Consider the following 15,619-nt stretch of genomic DNA (forward strand, 5'->3'; position numbering starts at 1 on the left):
TATTTACATTTGTGGTAGAATGCTTTCATGTAAATTCAGTAGGAATGACATGCCAAGGTGATATCTCCAATACACTCTGATACCAATACAGTGGTGTGTGCAGCGCTTAGCAAAATATTCCTGGATCTGTTTTTATACCTTTATGTAAGAAATCAAGCTCATAGTCATAACTTGTCAAAGAGGAGGAGGATTGGGTGGCCACACCTAGGGAAAGCCAGAAAACAGTGAAGAATCATGAAAGTTTAAAATCATTAGAATCATTTGACGTAGCTTTGGAGATTATGTGGCAAAAATGTGTGCTTTCTTCCCTCTGTCCCCAAGTCTCTGCTCCAATAGAATGGAGATCATTACTGAAAGTCACAGTGGAGCATAGGTCATAGCACGTCAGGGAGAGAGAATGATTTATGAGAGAGCAGCAAATTTTCTTTCTCACAAAATTTGAGAGATGGGAAAGAGCTGTAAAAAGAATAAGGAATATTTTATATAAATGCTTAATGGATTCTGCCTTGTCTTTGTCAAGAAGGTCAAATGAGATACATACATCTCCATCTCCTCACCTTGCCTTTTTCTCTTTTTCTTCTTCTGTGTTCTATTAAAGTGACTGATTCATGCTAAAGGGGGAAAAAGATACTGAGATAAAACTGACTTAGTTTTAAAGTAAGTTTTAAAAAGGGAGATTAAGACATAACTGGTGTAATTTATGTGCTTAGATGCCTTGGTTTCTTTTTCTGAGTTGTAGATATGAAAAAGGTACAGTATGTGCTAGCAAAAACCAGTTCCAGTCTTTGTCTATAATCTTTTCCAGGCTGACTCATTTATCTGGATAAGTAGAGGTTGTGAGAGTGTGAGTTCTTTATGTCTACCCCTCTTCTATGTGGGCGGTTACCGTTCGGTGGGAGGAATGGGTACAATTACAGAGGATCAGTTCAATGGATTTATGCTAAAGACAACTGGGCAAAAAAATAAAAATAAAATAAAAATAAAACCCAGTTTTAGATGTTGTTTCTACATTCAGTAGCTGTCCAGTAAAATCTTGTTGAGTAACTTGGTTCTGTACTTTTTTTAACATTCATATAATACTTGTAGAGATCCCAGAAAGAATGAACACACGCACATTATTTTTCCTCCATTACTGTATTTAAATTGATTATATCTTAAGGTGGGTGCTTATAGCTCATGAATTAAGATGAAATCTAGTCCCATGTGACATTTTGCAGATGGGATCCTGCAGTGCATCATTCATGTATAGAACAAAGTTAAATTTGGTTTTGTTATAGTAATAACAATCTTTTTAACGGAGAAGTAATGACTGTAGAAGAGGGAATGTAAACTTTTCATTCCTCAGTAGTTAATGTAATCAGTTCTGAAAAATTAAAGCAAAAATTGTCCTGATGTGTGTTATTGATGAGGCATGTATTTTGAAAAAAGTGGTCCAGCCTAAATCCTGCTTATCCAATGCTATATGGTACTTCAGTGTTTCGGTCCTCTGTCTTGAGAGGGTGGCTGTGTTTGTGCAAGAGAGTATTAATCAATAATCAATGACTGATGCTGGTAGGGTGCAATGGGTCACTCTGTCAACATGTTCAGTTTGTGTTTATAACTGCTCTGTGCCTCCTGTCTGTAGCAAACATACCTGTGAGATGCTCAGACATGGAGGATGGTCCAAGGTCTCAACTTTGTTTCTGTCACTTCTCTGCATTTTTTTATTTTTTTTTTTAATAAGCAGAGGGATTCTTTTTCATGAGACTATGAGGTGGAACTGTCTTTCAGATGGGCTTGTTCTTTCCAGTGGAGGAGGTTGTATGTTTTTAACAAAGGTAAGCAGGAGGTCACAGAAGAGGACCACCAAGAACAAGGAGTTTCAGCTATTAGTATTTTATGGTTCAGAGTAATGTCAGAACCACAGACCGCCATTAACTTTCACTCTATAATGGAGCATAATGCTAGCCAGAGATGGGATGCTTGGTTAGCATATGTCAGGGTGATTACAGAATTCATATGAAAAGTACAGCTCTTAATTAGCTGTACAGTGTACAGGAAGTGAATGACAAACTATCTGTATAATTCATGACCTGCCTCTGTTAATTTGATGCTCTGATGCATGAAGTTCAACTCCCCTGCTTCTGACCAGTCACTGAAAAATAGTTTATACTTGTGCATCTCTGAAAGGACAGGCACAAAGGAAGAGGATGTTGTAAACTCTCTCAAAGAATGAGATGAGCAAAATGTTCTTAAACTATCATCTAATGTCTCCCCTGTTTTAAATCACGAACAAGAGAGATACTACTCACATAAGCAATTGTCCCCAAGATGTTATCAGTCTTGACTAGAATGGAGTTGGTCCTCGAGTCAGTCTTTGTATGTAAGAGCAATCTGGTGTAACGAGCGTTTGCATTAAACATCCTGCTGCTGAAGTAAACAGGTGTCTTTGCAAAAGACTGAGTGTTGTCTTTCTGAGCTAAGGTAAACCACTTTTTCACCTACCTGGCTTAAAAAAAGAAAGAAGCACAGAATTTTGCTGAAATCTTCTCAGTGACATGAAGATGTGGGATGAGCGTTGTATCCCACTCTGAAATAATGAACAATCTGGCTATGTTTGTGTTACCCTTCCAACTAGGACAGAAAAATAATAAGTTTGCATTGAAGTTACTTTAAGATGCTTTTTATACAACTTTGGTAAGTGTAAAAAGGAAAATTTGTCACTCATTCTTTATGACCACAAATGAGAAAATGCAAGAAAGTACTGATGGAAGAGAGCTTTCTGAGGAATGCTTTCCCCCACCGCCACCCTATTTTATATTAAGGCTCTTGAGACTTCTTATTTCAGTGCCCTATTCAACTTCTCTCCACCAATATTCTGACATATTCTGATATTTCCATACTATTCCAACCTTATCCTGACATCAGCTCCCATATAGACTGAGAAACAATTTAAGTTTCTAGGAGTGCTAATTGTTCCTTTTTTATTTTTATAGGGGAAAAAAAAAATAAAAAATCCACATCATCTTGCTGTGAGATAATGAGGTAAAACTTATTATCCATCTGTTGTACACCCGTTTCAAAAAGCAAATTTTTATTATGGTTACACTACAGAGGCCCTTGAAAACTGCAGGACTGGCTTGGTTTAATGGAGCTGCAGCATTTTACTTCAGGTTTCATCTTGTGATCTTCCAAAGGCAATGAGAATAATTGCATCCGTTATGAAACCCTGGTAAGCACTCGTACCACTTTGGTCTGGCACGTTTCTCTGAGATATGCAGCACACACATACGTGGGTGTGGAGGAAGGAGACTGAAGGGAACAGATGCTGGATGCTTGTGGAAATGTAGCTGTGCCTTCGTGCTGCTGTTTCCCTTCCTCAACCCCTCCAGCTCCACCTCTGCCTACGAAGGCAGTTTGAAATGCAAATAACATTTATGTTACCCTTTGATCTAATTTCATCTGAGTAATTTCTCATCATGTTATAAACCACTCAGACTGAATAAACCAGTAATTAGACATTATCACTGGAGTTAGGTATAATTAGCTATTTAAAGGAGAGCTAATAATGCTGTTAATGGAATTTCTCATTGTGGGGGGGGAAGGGGGATAGCGTTAAAATATGTTTATAAGAAACTCCGGTTAATGCATATAATTAGCACTCTACTGATTTTGTGTGTTTTGTGCTGTAATTTTTTAGATAAAAGATGTTCTGTTTTACCGAGAGGTTAGCTCTAACTTTAGTTTATGGGAAACTATTTCTTGTTAAGTTAATGATAACATATTTTTTCTGAGCTATGCAGTCACACTGCGACTACTGCTTGCTTCCAGAGTGGATTTTTTTTTCTGATCATTTTATGTTAGTTAGGAAAACGTCTGATCATGTAGCTCAGGAGGAGACATCTGATCATGTAGTCCCATGGGAGGAGACATTTGTATATTATATACCTGCCTTAGAGAACGCTTCTACATCATGCATCTTGAGCCAGTCTGGAACCTGCTGAACAAACAGAGGGCAACCACCTTGCTGAAAAACCATTTTGCATAATATGACTCTCCGTGGCTGTCTTCCTCACTCTCCTTGAAGCAAATTAATTGAAAGTGTTGCCTAGTGATGGGCAGTGCTTCTTCTAGCTGTGTGTGAAAAAAGCCTGGACTATTATTGCTCTTGATTTTCTGTTTTGCTTCCCTCTGTGTTCCTACATTTCATTTGGCAGTAAGTGATCCTCTCTATTTTAAAAATTCTGTCTATAATTTAGTCCATTTATGTATCAAATAGCTGTGAGTAGATATATTTAACTCCCAAAGTACCATAATTTATTTCAGGAAAACATTAGCCTTTGAGGGTCATTTTTTTTTCTATCTAGGAATGATAACAGAAAACAAAAACACCTGCATTCCAAATCATTATAAAAGAAGTTATTTCTATTTGTTTTGAAATGTTATTTCAGTAACTATTTGAAAAGGTCTTGGTACCTTTAATCAAAATGCTGAAAACGTGTTTAGGGTCTGATGTGTCTGGAGGTAAGAAAGTTTGGCAAAAGCTTCAGTTAAAAAGGTGTGTAGTGAATAAACAGTAGGATCACAGGATAATTCAGGATAGGAGAGACTTCAGGTAGTCTCTTATCCAACCTCTTGCTCTGAGCAGGGTCTGCTATGAGGTCAGACCAGGTTACTCAGGGTTTTATGGCATCTTGAAAAACCTGGAAAGATGGAGATCACACCTCCTCTCTGAGCAACTTGTTCTACTGCTTGACTGTCCTGGTCATGAAAAAGCTTTTCTTCATATCCTGTTTAAGCCTGGCTTGTTTTGACTTATATCCATTCTTGTCCTCCTACCTTGGAACACCGTAAAGAACCTGGCTCTGTTGTCTTGGTGACCTCCTTGTGGTCATTGGAAGGTATGGGATGGTTGATATTAGGTTTCTGTAAGCATAAGATGCTAGTGACAAGGACTGAGATTACTGCTCATGCTGGATCCTCCAAACAAGAAAAAGATTAAAAGAAGAAGACCTTTCTCGAAAGAGGGTTAGGTGAGAAATGTGCCCACATAGGCTCATGATTATTAGCTTCCAAAGATTTTTCAAACTGTACGTGTTTTTTTTTTCTTTTTTTTTCTTTTTTTTTTTTTTTTTTTCAAAATAATAGCTTAAAAATAGTAGCACTGGAGGAGAGGAAGGAGCTAGTAGCAAACTTGGAAAGATCGCTTTTCTGTGATAGCGCTTCCTATGATAAAGAGGCTATGATAACAAGTTCCTATGATGACAAGGCTCCCAAGGGCTTGGTGATAGAAATAAATGTTTCGACTGTATGATGTTAGGGGCTGGGACCATCTTTTATTCAGTTTAATGGGAGTGAGGGCTTGAACTACTATGATACAAATTATAGTATTAGTAGAACCATTACTTCCTAAAAGTAAACTGTACTGTGAGTTTGACAAGGACAGTGTGAATAATTCCTTGAAAATAAAGCAAATATCAGTTCAAACTATGAATCTTCTCTGACATGTTTGTTTGCTTTATTTTATTTTATTTATTTATTTTTGATCTGCAATCTCTCACATTAATCTTCTCAAGCTCTTTCAAATGCAGTTGCAACAACCATCTGTGGGAGTATTTTCAGGCCTCCATCATCCAGGTTCTTGAGATGCAGGTGAAGGGGAAGAAAAAGGAAGCTTCCTTCAGGCAGAAATGAAGGGGTTTGTCTGTGCAATTCAGTGCTGGGAAGGTTCTTCTTTTCCTTGGCTGGCAAGTGAGGGTTGCCACTTCTGTTTCTCCCTTCAAGCCCCTGCTGTGGATGGGGGAATCACTGATGACCGCAATACTGGGTAAACTGTGGGAGGCTAAACAGGAGGGCAAAATCCATCCTATCCCCTGAGTACCCAGCCCATACAGACAATCTAGACTGTAGTGGTCTAAATGGAGTACAACAGGCTTCTGTATGGCAATGTGCCCTCTTCCCAGTGATCTCATGGTCAGTTTTGAGGACTCTAAGTATGCAAGTGGGAACACAGCTGGCTGAGGACTAAGGCATATGTCAATTTATCAGAAAGATTATGATCACAACTGTAATATGGATCACCAGCTCTTGTTCTATTTTTGCAGTGAATATAATGTCAATAACACGTCAAGGAGAGACAAGGGGGTTTTGGACAACTGCATAAGCATGAGAACTTCTCAAATCCATCCTCAGTCTGACTCAGGCAACTGTGCACATCAGATATTTGATTCACTTTGACTGTGGCCCCTAAACAAACACCACTGTAGCCATTTTAATTTCTCTGCAATATTTTGCTGCATTCAGCTGTTTCTGATCTTTCAAAAAAAAAAAAAAAAAACAAAAAAACTTTTGTCAATAGAAGAATTATAGGAAGTTGAGTAGCTCTAGGCTCATCAGGAAAACGAACGATTAATTACCTCTATATGAAGTAGAAAGACATCACGACTGTATTTAAAATCAAGCATCAAAAGGCAAAGATGTGGCATCTTTATTTTTATTTTATTTATTTATATTTTTTATTGGTATTTTTTCTCCAGGAAATTCCACTGGGCTTTTAATTTGGGTTAATTGTAGAATAGTCTATTTCTTTGCATTACGTTAATGATTTTCTCCACATAGCATCCCATTTAATTTCACAGTGAAGAAAGCTCTCTTGTGGCTGTCAGTCTAGTTCCACAAGAAGGGATAAAAGGGTAGCTTGTTTCTGTCTCTTGTTAAGGATATGTGCTTTTTACAAGTATTGTTTAGCCCATGAAGTCTCACCTGTAATCCAGCTACTTCAGGCTCCACTAGTGTGTGTTGTTTCCCACTGGAGCCTGTAGGGAAGAATGTTTCTTGTTCACCCTCTGTGCTCTGAAAGCAAGCTGTAGTCCAGCTGTTCTCTCCTGTCTTCATGCGTTCTCTTTTTCCTCTGCTAATTCTTCCTCAAGGATTCATGGATGAATCACAACCACAGAACACCACAAAACAACAAACAAAAGGCAGGAGAGACAAATGTGTCCGAAGCTTCATCGGGCAAATCCCTACCCCTTATCTGTAGTGTTTGATTGACAGCTATTGCTAGTCACAAGTCCCAGGCATAACAGAGAATTAACCAAAATCACATGCTTCGTCACAGCCGATGGCTCTGAAGTGGGAGCTGTCAAGTCTTGGCTGCTAGAAATTACTACAGCATCAGCTTTGCCAGCTCACTGAAGCTAGTTTTTTTTTGTTTTTTTTTTTTGGGGGGCAGGGATTCCCAAGTCATCACAGTGTTTTTTTTTTTGTTGTTGTTGTTGTTGTTTTGCTTTTTTTTTGATTAACGAGATGAGATACAAAACAAATTCTTTTGGGCATTAAAACCAAATTCAATTTTTAATGAAAGTGTGAGGACAATAGATGGCAGGGCAGGAGGTTGAGCTAATTTTTGTAGAAAACAGAGTTGGGAGTGTTTTAGAACAAAGCAGAGAGATCTGGGTGCTGTGGAAAATTTATTAAATAACTTAATCATATATAGAAATAGGATTCAATTTCAAGTGCAAGCTACATCGAACCTAAAATCCTAATCTCTTTAAAACATAAACACTGAACAGCAACAAGAAAATGACTGAGTCTCTTCTATTTATGTTTTAAAAAATCAATTTAAATACCATCTGTCTGATTTTGCAAAGCAGTGAAGAGGAACCAGTACGAAAACACCAGTCAGTGCTTTGTATACTTTCTGAATAGCCTATAGCTGCAGATAATAGGAAATGCCACATTCACCTCCAAGAAGGTGGTAGGTTTTTTTTTTGTTTGTTTGCTTTTTTCCCCAGGAGAGCTGCTGACAGCTCTTTTGCCCTGTGTTCAGGGTCAAGCTGTCATGAAGCTTGGTGCAGACCACTGAGTGAGGTGTGCCAGCAGCCCCCTCCTGCAGCATCAAGGGGACAGTGAAGCTCAGTGCTTGGCCACCCACCTGGGAAGAGCAAGTGGCACTGTGCTCCCAGGGGACATGTGGCAGCCCTTGGTTGCACGTTTGGCGTAGGGCTGCTGGCTGGAGCAGCCTGAGCCTGTGGTGCAGCCCCCTCTGCTTGCTTGTTGCAGTTTGCTGATGGTGGGAGTGGTTGAGGCAGGCAAGCATCTCATGCACTCCTGCCTGACTTTTTGGGATCTCCCCTTAATGCTCCCTGGCTCAGTGTTTCGCTAATGGAACGGATCGCCTATTGCACTGTCTCTGCTCTCTGGAGAACAGCAGCTGGGTAATAAGCAGTGATGCACTTGATGGTAAGCCCAGGCTAGTACATCCAGCCGCCTCTCATTTAGGCAACATGGCATTTACTGCATCTCCTCGCTGCTGTCGATAGGCATGCTATACGGAGCATGGGCTACCCTGGACTAGAGGTGCAAGAGAAAGCTGAAAGGAACCCAAGAAACTACTGTAGGGTCTTCTGGCATGAAGGCATGTCTAACTATGCAGAGATGGGTCAGTACCAAAATTCTGGTCAAATAAGGAGCCCAGGTGAATTTACTGTAACTAATGTACCAGAGGACAGTTCTATGGCTCACATGAAAAACATGTTGAAGAGACCTTCAAGTAAATGAAAACAAACCTTCTGCTGGAAAGAAATAAAGCCAATATCTTCTAGTAATTTAATTTTTTATTTTATTTTATTAGTTGTTAATTTATAGTCCAAAGACATTAATTTTTGAGCGAGAGATTAAGCCAACTTTATAAAAAATGAAAAGGAATAGAGTTAGAAACTGTTCTTCAAAACATCTTTCTGCAGCTCTTTTCTAATTTGTTAGGGTATAGGAATACCAAACTGCTGTTGGTGTAACTTCGGACACATTTATTTTTTTGTAAATATTTGATTTAAAGCTCCAGCAGAAGCAGAAATCAATCAATCAAACAGCAACCAGTCATCATTTTATAGACACTGTTAGGCAAAAAAAAATTTATGGTTGCACAGATTAAGAGATGTAGTAATTGATAATTAAATGGGGTCTTCATTAAACTAGTAGAAACTAAGAAGAATGTAAGAAAGAAACCTGGAAAAAATTAAAATCCTTTTTTTTTTTTTTTTTTTTTTTTTTTTTTTTTTCTTTAATGCCACGTGTTTTTTCTGCTCTGGTTGCATCCTGCAGTTCTCCATGCCAGTCCCCTAGTCTGCTTTCCAGGTATCCCAAATAATAATTTCTACAATTTTTTAAGGGGAATAGACATAGTGAAGGTAGTGGAGGTTCTCTGTAGGCTATATGTACATTAACTTGTTCATGTTGTTTTGTGCATCATAGTAAATAATGATTTATTCTCTTTGGTGTTTGCTTTCAATCATTAAAAGCCTTCTTCCTATCAATATCACTTTATTGCACATGAATCAATTCCTTCAGGTCCCTGATATATTTTTCTTTCCTGAAGTGCTTACAATCTTTCAGCACCTCTGTGATAATGAATAATGGTAATGATAATGAAAGTGAGTGCTTACAGCAGGCTGGAGAGAGGGGGGAGTGATGCGATTGGAAAACCACTAAATAGCCCTACATTCTTTCAATATTTACAGCTGTTGTTCAGCTGAGCTTTGCATCTGATTTGATGCCTTTTTATGCTCTTGCATTTCTTTCACTGGTGTAGTTTCCTCTGCATCTATTCCACTGAGCTTTATATTTGACATGGTTTGCTATATGATGAATCATAGTTTTTTTTTTTTTTTGACTTTACTTAATCTCATTCTTGTGTTTCCACCTGTATCCGCCATGTTTCTTCAGTGTACTCTTAGCTTTTTTCCAGTGTTCCATGTTAGGATAAGAAATGAAAGTAGACCTCGGAGGGCTTTGCTCTTGATCTCACTGGGACACCACCAATTTTATTAGAATTATGTTTAATTTTTCAGTCCATACTGTGTCATGAAGAATATTGATGGACATTAACAGTGATGGAGCATTAACAGAGATGGCTAAAATTTGCCACTTAAAGTATATATATATATATAGGAATAAAGCACTAAACTTCGTATTCCCAAATAGAGCTGTTCTTCTAATTCATTTTCTCCATAAAGCATGAGTTTAGGTTGTTTTTCTACTTGCAATACAAGGATTTCCTGTGTATTTTATTCCAGGGATATCATTTTTGTTTCTTTGACTCTTGAAACATAAATTAATTGCAGATGTCTGCATTGTTATAGTAGCTATTGAATAGTTGATTATGAATAGTTAGATCAACATGGCAGCCTTCTCACTTGTCATGTCTTTAAAGCTGCAATGTCAATATATGCACAAGACCTTTTTTCCCCGATGTTTTTGTTTTAGGTGTTTAACTTTCACCCCGTCTATCAAACAATGAAGATGAGTACATTTCCAAATCCTGTGTGAGGATTACATCACTGCAAATGATGAGGCTCTGGGGAGGCTGTCTGCCCTTATCCCCTAAAATCTGTCTTGGGAGGATTTCTGTAATCTCTCTGAAATCCTGGATTTCCAGAACTCTTCATAGAACTGAATAAACCCCTCCCTTTCAAGAGCTGTGCAGACTAGCAGTCACGTTGCTCCTCTGCAATCTGGCTTTATGCTGTTAATAGTTTCCCTACAATTCCTTACATCATCATGCATTTTTTAGAAGTCTTTCTAAAGACAGAGTGATCACATAAAATAGAGACATAGAAAATCCACTTTGAAGACTCTGCAGTCTAGTTGTCAGTTTAAGCTTTTATTTCGAGACAGTATTAGACATCTTGTTTGTTTAACAATACAGGAAGAAAAAGAGTGTTAGGATGAGGTAAAATCTTTTAATAGATCAAATGACAAAGTGGGAAAAATGAGTCTTATGTACCCAGGAACTTGTCTGAGGAAGGGATGTTTTAAAAAAGTTGTGTAACTGTAAACTTTTTAATTTGTCCAATTAAATCAGCTGGTCAAATACAACTACTTGCAAGTTTTGCCCTTTGTTTAAGAGATAATTGAATAGTTTATATTCACATGAATATCTGCAGTTCCTTTGGGATAATCAAAGCTTTATGAAAAATCTAATTATTATGTTAATCACTATTCAGATGGCATGGAGTAAACTACAGAGCTCCAATTGCAAGGAACATATCAATCGTTATATTTGGTTCTGAAATACATGAATTTTTGTGGCTTATTGAAAGCAAAGCATCTCTTCAGGGAAAAAGAACACCTTGAAATCAATGAGGTCATTGCAGTTGTAATTTAGTATTTCGATAAAATTGGAGATTACCAAGTAAAAATTCTTGTCAGTGATGAATACGGAACACAAATGATTGTCTGTGAAAACAGTTGTCTGTGTGGTTGTTGATATGTGTGTATATATATAATTTTATTTTGCTCTAGTCAGAGAAATAAGAAACATTGTTAGCAATGGAAAAGACAGCTTAGAATCAAAGGATGATTAAAAATGATTCTTTTCTTGATAGTGCTATTGTGTTAGGGTAGGAAGAGATGAGAGAGCCTTCAGAGACTGCATCATCGTGACACTGCAGCAGACAGGCTGTAACAAGTCTAAAAATAACAACGTATGGGCGAAGTCAAAGAACGCGGAGCTATGCCTCTGCGAGATGTGGAGCAGATCCTGAGTGGTTGGTACCTGGCAGGGCTAAACTCCTAACAGTGACACTGGGCTTCTCTTCCTCCACCTGACTTTGATTTTACCTTCGTCTTTCACAAGTGTTGAAGATGAAACGGTGAAACAAGCTGAGCTGAAAAAGACAAGTTAGAAACGTGTAAAGTTATGTAGCAAATTGAAAGTGGAAGGGGTCATTGTGGTCTTGATTAGTTGAAAGGGGTTATCTACAAATGTGAGGCAGAGAGAATAACCCAAAGCTTAGAGCACATGCTGGGAGAAAGGCTCCTGACAGATTTCTCGTAACTTTAGAATAGAAACTGGATTTCATGAGGATCAGTCCCACATTTCTAACAAGGAGATGGAAAAATCTCTTTTAACATTCTTCTGTGGAAGAATAAACACTTTCCAGAACTGCAAGTTGTGCTGAGACAAAGTTATTGGAAGTTGCGTGGGATAGTTCAATCCAAGCATACTGGAAGTGTCTGATTTGGTAACCACACTTCAATCATCTCTTTCAGTTTCCATAGTGTGCAATTGTGATGGATAACTTATTAGTGACATTGATTTGTATCAACAGTGATCCAAGTGCCTTTTGCTTGTCCAGAACCACTTGCCAGAGTGCAGCTGTGCTGTTTGGGGACAGGACCAGCCATTGTGTGTGTGATGAGGCAGCAGTTACCACATTTCTGCTGTGATGGAGGACGTGGCCAGTGACTTTTATTGGCAGGATGGGGAAGACCTTATCAATGTACATTTAGAAGTAGTAACAGTGAACGTGCAGGATATAACTCACATCAGTCAGTAGGTGGGCTGCCTTAAAGAGGAGTCTTGTTACATCTGCTCTGCTTATAAGCCATGCAACATAGGAAGGTAATTGTGGATGGTTACCTGAAAATGTTTCTTGTTCCCATTTAAGAGAAGAGTGAGATTCTGTATGTCAAGCAGGACTGATCTCCCTCCTGTCCTCCAAATCATTAAGAAAATATTTCCTCCTCAAAGTCAGAACTCACCCAACACCACAGGGATATGTTACAGGACATTTGCTTCAGGGGCTGCTGTTTTTCTGATAAGATGGACAGAATCTTGTTTTGTGTTAGTGGATACACAGAAAATCCCCCATGCTTTACACATAAAAAGTGCTATTTCCTGTGTTCTGGCTCAATTTTGTTTCAGTTATTTCATGTCATTTCAATTAATGCTTGCAGGCATATGGTGACACAGATTGAAGGATGTTGAAAAGACTGGAAACATTCTAGAAAGCAGGGAAATAATCAGGGACAATGGTAGATACCATATTTACTAGAGGATACACCTTTGTCCAAGTACAGAGTCAGGAGACTTTGAGCCAAATTGAAGATGACAAATTCAAAAGCCAATGAGGAAAATGCTCTTAATACAGCATATAAATAACTCCTGCTTCTTGGAAGAAGTGCTGAATTAGATGACATAAGGACTTCCCATTACATAAAAGAGGAAGCAAAAATATACCTCTCTAAAATCTCCCTCTTCAATTTGACTCAGAGTATTAAAGCACAGACTTCTAACTCATGAAAGCCTTGATTTAGGAGACTGCTTCAGCATGCACCAGTATTTTAGGCTCTAAGTAATTCCATTGACTCCATTAGCAATCCGTGCTCACTTGAAGTAAAGCACATGTGAAGGGGTTTTATTAGCTGTTGGCCTAAGAAAACTGTTAATTACATGGCATAAGGAAGAGTTTTTTCCCTGAGAGCTCTTTTGGAATTTGTTCTGGTGTATTGCTTTTACTTGTTGTGCCCAATTGGACTGAAGGAAGACCTAAATGCATTTGTGGAGCCTGTTAGCCCTACTAGATTACATCTAAGATAAATGTCAAACTGAAAACATTGTCAATGCCTTTAGTCCTGGTGCAAGTAAAGATGGTTCAATTAAAACCAACTTATGTCAAATGATTTAGTATCAGGCTAAAAATATTTAGCATTGCATTCAGGAAATTAATGAAAATTAGGTTTAGAAGTGAGAATGGGCCTTTGGTATCTTTGCAGAGAGGATGTACTTTATTTAAAACGCAAATTGAATCAATAATAAAATGTATGCTCATTTGGCTTTAAATCTTTGTATATTGCTGTTAGGCTTGCTTTTTTTGCTGAATTTCAGAAAGAAGCCAATGGCCATCAACGTACCCTTGTGCCAGGAAAGGGAGGGGTCCTCTTCTCTACAGCCATATTATAGGTTTTATAAAAAAACTCCCATTGCAACCAAAGATGCTGATCTCTCATCGGTGTGGGTGAATTTAACTTGGATCTATAAAGAGCTTTTAGCACCTGCAGATATTCTGATTCAGGGCTGGTATCTCTTTTCTATGCATGTTTATGATTGATACGTCTTTGAGTGGAGAAGGCAAATTGTTTTGTCTCGTATTAGGCGCAGGTATTTACCTTGCGGCTCTTTATCTGCTGACATTGGTACAATGAGAATCACTGCAACTTCCCCCTATGTCAGTCATACCCCTCACCCTGAAAAGGGGAGAACAACCACAAAAGAAAGCATCATCTCTGTATCTCTGTATCTGTTTTTTTTAATCCTTTTTTTTTTTTTTTTTTTTTTTATAACAGGTGGGAAAATTCTTGAGTGCTTGACTTCAGTGGTCAGGGTTTGAGTGAAGCAGGTTTATTCTGGACAGATGTGTGTAATGATAGGCCAAGCACAATTGAATTTTCCATCCAGTCCATGTGGTTTATGTTAGTATTTCTGTGAATGGATTTCATTAGACTTGTGTAGTCTCCTGTGTGCCCAGAACCAACTGCATTACCATCCTCCTTACAACATCATCAAAGTATGGTGCTAATCAGCATCACTACAGAAAAATAACTAACACTTACCATGCATTTGTTCATCTTTACAAAGCCTTACAGTAAAGTATCATAACATCCAGTGTCTATAACACACAAAAAAGATCGCTGAGGAAGAACGTAGTATCTATTGCCTTTTTTCTTATGCCAGTCATTACAAAATCAGATGTACTACAAAAGAAGCACATCATAATTTATCAATTTAATTTTATATCAGTAATAAATTTAATGTTCTCTGTATGAGAAATACCATTATCACATTTTTGTGATACAAAAATATATGGATTCTATTAAAACCCAGAGGAACAGCAGCATTGATTGAACTCAAAAAGGACTTACCTTAAAAAGTAACATGGTGTGATCCTTAATAAACTCTTCCAACTTAATTTTCCTTTGCAGTGTTCATTTTTATAATACAAGCTTTACTCTATTAAGCTGTCAGATAAAAAGGGAGCTAACGGCCTTGCCACATTTTCCTCTAACAAAGCATACATTTAGCTAGTTCAATTACTAGTGGAAGCCTTAGATAGAAATACAAAAAGGACGACAGAACGATTTATTTTTACAATAAAACTATTAATTCTTGCGCCCTCCCCTCCTTACGATATTCTGCTGCTTAACACTACATTAATGAGGCACTTTAAAAATAATTATGGTTACTTTTGTTGCAGCTTTTTCTGATTTTTCGATGTGGCCTTAGAATTAACTGTCCTTGGCCGTAGTTAAATGTTCCCCTTAATTTGGCTGAAACTGTCAGCTTTTTACGATTTCCTGCAACAACTTTTGTTGTTTGTTACCATTTGGATTTAGGGAGAAGAAAGAAAACATCATTTCATGATGCTCCTCTCTTTGGATAATTTAACCAATCTAAAATTTGTAGAAACATTGCTGGAGTTTGCACAGTCTGAAGCTCAACATATGGCCACCTAACAGTTTATCTCTGCGATCTTTACACGAGATATAATTTATCTTTTATAGCAAGCTAAACCGCACAGGATCTAACTCCTAATACAAGGAATTCATTAGCAACAGGCTGTGTAGATTCTGGAACCAAGTACACCAATTACCCAAAAGGTCTTTAAACTGCCTTTTAAACAATTACGGGTAGGAGTGGGTTATTTACACAGCTGGTACCAAGCTGGGAAGCATTTAATCTGTTAGTTGCTGGTCAGCTCCTCGGCTAGGACTGTGCTGGCTCTTATTTGTTCGAGTCCTGTGACGAAGTGGGCTGGTGCTGCACGCGGCTGGCTAGTTTGCAGTCTCAGAAAGATGAAGG

General features: G+C 38.1%; 1 long non-coding RNA gene across 1 annotated transcript in view; it reads left to right on the forward strand.

The window, feature by feature from the left end:
• Positions 1 to 13,385, forward strand: part of LOC118174660 — a 34,133-nt gene extending 20,748 nt beyond the window's left edge. Inside the window, exons 2-3 of the long non-coding RNA XR_004754729.1 lie at positions 11,822 to 12,002; positions 12,117 to 13,385. This is a non-coding gene — a long non-coding RNA (uncharacterized LOC118174660). The remainder of the gene's footprint in view (positions 1 to 11,821; positions 12,003 to 12,116) is intronic.
• The last annotated feature ends 2,234 nt before the right edge of the window (positions 13,386 to 15,619 follow it).

Source organism: Oxyura jamaicensis, chromosome 15 (genome assembly GCF_011077185.1).
Source record: "Oxyura jamaicensis isolate SHBP4307 breed ruddy duck chromosome 15, BPBGC_Ojam_1.0, whole genome shotgun sequence".
In the NCBI taxonomy this organism is placed as follows: Eukaryota; Metazoa; Chordata; class Aves; order Anseriformes; family Anatidae; genus Oxyura; species Oxyura jamaicensis.